Below are 6,946 nucleotides of genomic sequence, written 5' to 3'. Positions count from 1 at the left end.
GAAATGAGAGGTGAAATTAGAATAGGCTGCTAAGGCACACGAATCATGTCAATTTCGATTTACTCTAATACTGTAACAAAGCGCAATATTTATTAAAATTATCAAAAGGCAAGATCAGGCAATCCGGACCGTTTTTTTTTCAGTTTCAATCGTCTTTGATCTTCCTCACTATGAAACGTATGAAAAAATGTACACAAAGCTGACGTGCACTGTGAAAGAAACATGCGGATTTCTGGTTGAGTAGAGAATTAATAGGAAAATAGGAAAAATAGAAGTTAGGCCTACATGACAATCATATGAACGTGTGCATGGATGGCTGGGGAGGGGACGATTTCGAAATTATTTCAGGAAGGTGAATTGGCGTTGATGATCAGTAGGATACATTTTGTAGGAATCAAAGTGTGTCTACTTGGACCCACTCACGTGATCGAACGGAACGAGTGATCAAAAACAATAGACGGGTGGCGTTTACCAGTCTGGACGGGGCCGGAGAAAAAGGGCGATGGGCACGAAAAGAGGCGTCCCTTCTCTCTCCAGTCTCTGTGGGCCAATCGTCCTCTTCCGGGCCCTAAGAAGTGGCGATCACATCGAAGTGAAGCGCCTAATCGACGAACTAGGAATTTCCGTCGACAGCAGAGGACCTTTGGTGGACGCTGACAATGTTGATCTCAGTTTCAGCACTTTTCTTCGTTGGCAATCGAGTTTTCTTTACGCAGATCGAAGTGTCAGCTCTTCATTTGGCTTGCTGGCTCCGAAAGGAAGAGATCGCCGCAGTTTTGATCGATTTGGGAGCAAATATTGAATCTAAAAGAAGATAGGAGAAACGGGATTAGTAATGAACTGTATGATCATACAGAAAGGAGGTAGAACTTTGCTCTATGCCAGCCAATTCGGGCTGGTATCAATTGTGCAAAAGCTCGTCGAAAAACAATGCAACGTTAATCTAAAAAACAAAGTAGTAGTGTTCCTAGTATGATAGATCGGATTTATGATTTTTTGGTGTAGTATTGTGTCACCGCTCTTCATTGTGGCTGTGATGATATCAGGAAATGTTGAGATTTGTTCTATTCTTCTCGACAACAAAGCACTGCTTGAAGCAGCTGATAAGGTTTGTAAAGGATAGCTTTATTAATTAATTTGCACCATTGATTGATCCTAATAGAACGAAAAAACGCCTTTACATTGGGCATGCAAGTTGAACAAATTAAATGTGGTCAAATTATTAGCTAACCGTGGCGCTATTATTGAAGCCAAGGATTATGTAACCAGATTTGTAATGATAATATGTGTCACAAGTCGCTATATATTTGTCATAGTGGAAAACAACTCCTTTCTTGGTTTAATGTGAGGCTGGAAATGTTGAAATCATGAGATATGTAGTTGAGAAGGGATGCAAGCATGGAATAATTCTTCTGATAACAAACCAGAGACTGTGATGTTTTTATTAAATAAGATGGGATTAGGTGCATTGCATCTGGCATGTTTGGGAGGTAAGACGGAAGCAATGGATTGGCTTGTCTCTAAAGGATTCAATTACTGTGATACTTCGAAGGTATATAAATGAACACGGTCTAGATTTGGAACAGAAAGCAGAGGTAGAGACATCCATAATCGTCATAGTAATTTATAAGTGATTCTGATAGGTCGGAATTACGCCGTTTTTGAGTGCTGTCAAAGGTGGCAACGTTGAACTAAAATTTTAGTAAAATGGCTGCAGAAAAAACGTTGCAAGATATCAGTCAGAGATCAGGTTATTGTATAAAGCGGAAAAGCAATATGTATAATTGGATTGTGCAGTGGGGAAATAACGCTCTTCATTTGTCGCTCGCGTGTTCAAAACAGAAAGTGTTTTTTTACTTGATTGAAAATTTCTTCGACGATTGTAACGTAAACGTTGGACTCGGATCAGCGTCAGTTGTGAGATTGAATTCTCCGTGTGAGAGTTGTCCGTATTTAATTAATTGAAATTTGCCAGGAGCCATCTCCACAAAGAAACGCCTTTGGATTGGAATCAATCAACAATGTTTGTTAGCTATGATTTTTACGACTCTTACTGATGTTCGTTTGCTGATTTTAGGATGGAGAGACCGTATTTCTTGTCGCCTGCAAAAAAGGATTGCAGATAGTCGTCGAGCTTCTGTGTAAAAGAGGCTGTAATTGGCGAGCAAAAGATAAGGTATACAATACAGTACAATGTTAAAAGCGACTAAAGCGTTCGTTTGGGTTGCAATTTTAGGGCGGAAAATCGGGTCTTCATCTGAGCTGTGGAAATGGACACACGTCAACGGCGGAGTATTTAATGAAGGAATGGGGGATGGATCCGAAAGAAGCAGATGATGTATGCAATATTGTAATCAGTTGACATCTAACGTTGTTCTAACTACAGATGATGGAAACGTCGTTGATGTAAGCGTTTAGAGGCGGTGACGCGATCACAGTAAAAACGCTACTTCAAACGCGAAAGTGGGATTTGCTTACGAAAAACAAGGTTGTGTTATATTCCGCAGAGAATTTGATGTGGCATTATTATTAATTAAAGGCTGGAGAGAACGTTCTGCATTTGGCTTGCAAAACTTGTCGTGGAGCTAAAGTGGCACATTGTCTAATCGATTTTGGAATCAGCGTGAACGATGAGGATTATGTAAGAATTTTTTCTGTTTTATTTGCTTTTGTCATTTATTCGTATAACGTTGCAGAGTGGATGCACTCCTCTAATGAATGCTTTCCGCAGTGGGTTGTTGTCAATAGTTCGTTTACTTGCCAAGTTGGATGTGTGCTCTTTCAATCAGAAGAATAGGGTGCGTCTAAAAACTCTCTCTGTTTTGAAATAGTATATTTCCTTTGTCAATGTGCCGTAGTCTAATCAAATTTTACTTCACTTGGCCTGTGAAAATGGACACGATGACGTATCGCAATTTTTAATCGAGAGTGGAGCGATTACAATGAAATAGATAACGTATGTCAAAAATAAAAAAATTGATCTTATTTTGTATCGAATTAGAGTGGCTTTACTCCTTTGGCATATGCGTGCCAAAGTGGGCTTCTCGTCGTCGTGAAACGCCTTGTGAAGATGGGGTGTTCTTTGAAATTTAAGGTGATAGACCTTTATTGTCTTGTTGATTTCTCAATAATCTTGCAATACTTAGTGAAATGGCAACAGTTTGTTACATTTGACATGCTCTAAAGGTGGACACGTTGATATTGTACAATTTCTTGTTGAATCTGGTGCGGATTCTAATGAAAAAAATGGCGTAAGTTATCAGTGATTGTCAATTTAGGCAAGCGTAATTAATGTTTTGTAGTCTGGTGAAACTCCTATAATGTTGGCATTTGAGCGAAGATTTTTGTCTGTCATGAAATTCCTTCATCTTGTTTTGTGGTGGGAAAGGTACATGAACGGATTGTTTCGTAATACACGTTATTCTTTATACAGAAAAATATGAGTCCTTTGTATTACCTGTATGCTTGCAAAAATACAAGTCTGGCAGACTAAACGTTTACCTGGTAATATATCTACTCGTTTAATTAAAGCGAAAAACGCTTGACTTTTTTTCTCAGTCTTGTACAGTGTAGACCGGAAGTCTAGAGTGCGTTAGTCAGAGACGTCTTGTCCGCTTGCGCTACGGTCCGCTACTGTATTCGCTGGTCTGAGCACTGAAACACGGATCCCAGGTTTACCGCGAGCCGGCGGCGCAATTCTCCGTGCATTACTGAACGTCCAAGGACTCCGCTGACGCTCCGAAAATGGCGCAAGCGGTTACTCAGCGCGACTTGCTCGCGAAGGCCATTTTCCGTTGCATGCGGCGTATCTGCTGTTGCTAAGCACTGCATTGCTCATAATTTAGCTACTGCTATTGGATAAGGATCGTGCACAGTCTAGTCTAGTTGGTTCGCGAGCTCTTATTGGGGCCCCGCCCGAGAAATGAGACTTCGTTCTTTTCTTTGCACTAGTTTGTACATACGATTCAACGAGCGACGTTTTATGGAACGCTTTCGACGCGAATAGCCACCACGTGGCGAGAATCGGGGCAAAGCTAGGCAAGGAAGGGAGGGTCGAATAAAACGATCTAAGCGCGGCGATTGCTTCTTCTTTTAGATGGAAGTGGTCTGGTCACTTGAGGTGAGTTTTTATGGAAGTCCTGCTACAGAATACAACAAATAGAGGAATAACAGCAAATAGAGGGATACAGAGGGTGCAAGGGTACAACGGTATATATAGAACAGTTATGTACGCTGTACACCGACCCCTGTTTTCTTCTATTCTTCTATTTCCTGTACCTTTATACCTGGCTATCCCCGTATCTCTCTATCCCTGTGTTCCCTGTGTTCTCTTGGACTCACCGCACCGGCAACAAATGATTTGGGAGGCTACATTTACCGTTTCTAGTTTCAAGGAAAAGTTCTATGTCGACGTTGAATACAGCTCTGATGCTTGCGTTGGTGTTCACGGAAGTGCACGGGAATCTTTCGGCACAGTTGCAAGCACGAATTTTTTCCCCTGAAGATGCCAATAAAGTAAAACCCACGTGTGTTTTGTAGCGTTCGTAAGAGAGTTTTCACATTGCAGAGACAGCCGTTTGCCTCCAATTGGGAAGTTCTGTTTTTTGTTTTGAACTTGAAGGATATTCCGGTGAGAAATAGAAAACTTTAGTTTAGTAAGACCCTCTTTGGGAACTGCTAATCTTCATCTGGGCAGGCATTCAGATGAGGTACAAAGTCTTATGCAGGGGAGTTCAACCTTTACAAAATTTTAAGCAGCACGTTTTTGCCGTCTAATTACTGATGATGATGATGACGAAGACGGAAATCACAAAACCATTAGCTTTTTTATATTTCCTTTTTTTGCGCGTAATACAATTAGGCGTAGGGCTCCTGCAAGAGAGCCCTGCGCAGGCTCGTCCTTGCATGCGCCACCGGCAGGTAAGTTTCGCGTAGATAGATAGGGCAGAAAGCAGTAAATGTAGGGAGGAGTATGTTCAAATTTTATTAAATAAAGTCCCGGATGTACAAAATCAAACAAAAATGGTCTACCCTTGGTCTTTGATGCGAGGAGAGAAGAGCTATGGTCTTCCCTCCACGCGTTCCTCGTCTCCCCCAAATGGGGGAAACAAGCCTTCACCTCCCCCACTGAGGGGAGAGGTGATCCAATGCTCCTTGTCCTCGGCGTCTTCTTAGGCGCTCCTTGTCCTCTTCTCAACTTACTCCCATTGAGGAGAGTGAGCAGGGACCTAACTTCCCCCCAGGTCCAAGGGGTGTGACATACTCCCATGTCATCCAGGGCGACTATCACCCAAGCCGCAAGGAGGAGGGCGAATTAGACGAGTTAACCTCCAGCCTCCAAGGAGGTGGGATCACCCAATCATCCCGCAGGTTAAGGCCTTCAGTATACCCCTTTAAGGCCCAAAGGGGGTACCCTCGCCACCGGGGCACTGGGGGAGTCATTAACCCAAGACCCGGGAGGACCGCGATTTTGCCCACAGCGTCTTGCCCAAGTGGGGAATGGTAGTTATCACTCATACCACCAAGAGTAGGGCCGCTCTATCGCCCCGGCAGAGGTGCGGCCTCTTTTCGCTCTCGGCCCAGAGGGATGGCTGCGTCTGCCTCGTCGGATTGGGGGGAACGACTACACGACAAAACATTTGACGCGGGGATCTCTACCAATTACCTTGAAAAAAGAAAGAGAACTGGTGGCGTTGAAACCAAGGAATTAGTTCGTTAGTTATGCAGCTTTGAGTGAAAAGAGGCCCCACTGCCTCCAGCAACTCAGCAACGGTGGACGAGATGCGTGCTTTTCTCTGCGGGAAATCGTTCTTCTCGTGCTTTTTCGTCGAGTGACGAGCTTGACGCGACGCGTCATGCATCCACCCGATCGATCGCGAATTCGTTCTCCGACGAGTCTTTCTCGGGCGAAGACACCTTCCCTTGCGTTCCGAATCGATGCGCCATTGGCTCGAAGACATTGAAACGGCAATTTGACAGCCGTGTGCGAACGAGCACGCTTGCAATTGTACGAACGTCCGAATGAATGGATGAGCCGAAAGTCCCGGGCGAGCTTATCACGTGTTAATGCTATCAGAACAGAGAGTTGGAAGGACAGCCTTCCCAATAACGCTCTTACCTAATTGACATAAACGGGCATTTTTCACTTAGAATTCTGATCCCACACAACCTATAGAAAATCAATTGCAGTAGATATCGTTCTGTTCTCAATTCGCTTACGAGTTGAGTGTGTCCTACAGAAAATCTCTGCTGTCTTGAGACGGCTTCCATGGCAAAGATAACGCCGCGAAAAGCGAACACAACTTCATAGAAATCGTGACCCCAAAAGCTAGAGATTACCTAAACTAAAAACTTTATCTTTATCATTTTATCGAATCTTACGTGTCGACACGCCAATCTGTAACCAATCACGTGCCGCAGGTTGAGTACATAGGTATATAAGCAAAATCCTTTCTTACTTACAACATACCTACAGTAACAGATTTGTTTTCAGTGGACGCTTGAACGAAACTCAAATTATTCTCAATAGGCTCCCATACATATAGACCACAAACGGATATATGCTATTTACTTCGTGAATATATTCTGACGTCGTCATCCGAATCAGCCATAGACGGTCAGCTTCGACCTCAGGCAGTTCCCGTTTATAGTGGCATTCTTTTTCCGTTTTCTTCTTCACAGAAGCTTCAGGCAAAGGCGGAGCTACGTTTTCCTCCCCCAGCGACCTCCTCGTCGTTTCTAACGGCTACTGCAGTCGACATAGCGACAGGAACGACATTTCTCTCGTCGGGAAATCACTGCGCTGAAAAGAGACTTTATCTGGAAGGTGTTGACCGTGTTCGTTTTACAGTGCCAACGGCCGTGCAGTCAAACAGCGGTAGATTCGACAAGATTGAGGCCGAATCTGGCAAAGCTTGGCGTGAAAGTCGGGAACCGGGACTTCGCG

At 43.6% G+C, this 6,946-nt stretch overlaps 2 long non-coding RNA genes across 5 annotated transcripts; one reads left to right on the top strand and one right to left on the bottom strand.

Annotated features, from left to right (window-relative positions):
- The first annotated feature begins 6 nt into the window (after positions 1–6).
- LOC136183693 (uncharacterized) lies at positions 7–3,494 on the top strand. Of its 4 annotated transcripts, none has more exons than XR_010669209.1 (17): positions 7–661; positions 717–955; positions 1,006–1,108; positions 1,163–1,261; positions 1,317–1,595; positions 1,644–1,750; positions 1,798–1,917; positions 1,976–2,023; positions 2,078–2,176; positions 2,237–2,338; positions 2,387–2,488; positions 2,540–2,641; positions 2,697–2,798; positions 2,859–2,956; positions 3,002–3,094; positions 3,147–3,251; positions 3,303–3,494. It is a non-coding gene; the product is annotated as an uncharacterized lncRNA (long non-coding RNA). The 4 variants fall into 4 exon arrangements; XR_010669210.1 differs by having other exon boundaries at positions 7–955; positions 1,317–1,490; positions 1,553–1,595; positions 1,704–1,750; XR_010669207.1 differs by having other exon boundaries at positions 7–955; positions 1,317–1,490; positions 1,553–1,595.
- Positions 3,495–4,976: 1,482 nt separating this feature from the next.
- LOC136183694 (uncharacterized) lies at positions 4,977–6,944 on the bottom strand. Its single transcript, XR_010669211.1, has 3 exons — positions 6,220–6,944; positions 6,119–6,169; positions 4,977–6,069 (listed from the first exon to the last, which is right to left on the bottom strand). It is a non-coding gene; the product is annotated as an uncharacterized lncRNA (long non-coding RNA).
- Positions 6,945–6,946: the final 2 nt, after the last annotated feature.

Source organism: Oscarella lobularis, chromosome 2 (assembly GCF_947507565.1).
Source record: "Oscarella lobularis chromosome 2, ooOscLobu1.1, whole genome shotgun sequence".
Classification (NCBI taxonomy): Eukaryota; Metazoa; Porifera; class Homoscleromorpha; order Homosclerophorida; family Oscarellidae; genus Oscarella; species Oscarella lobularis.
Note: the sequence above shows the minus strand (reverse complement) of the source record. Positions and strands in the feature narration are given on the sequence as shown.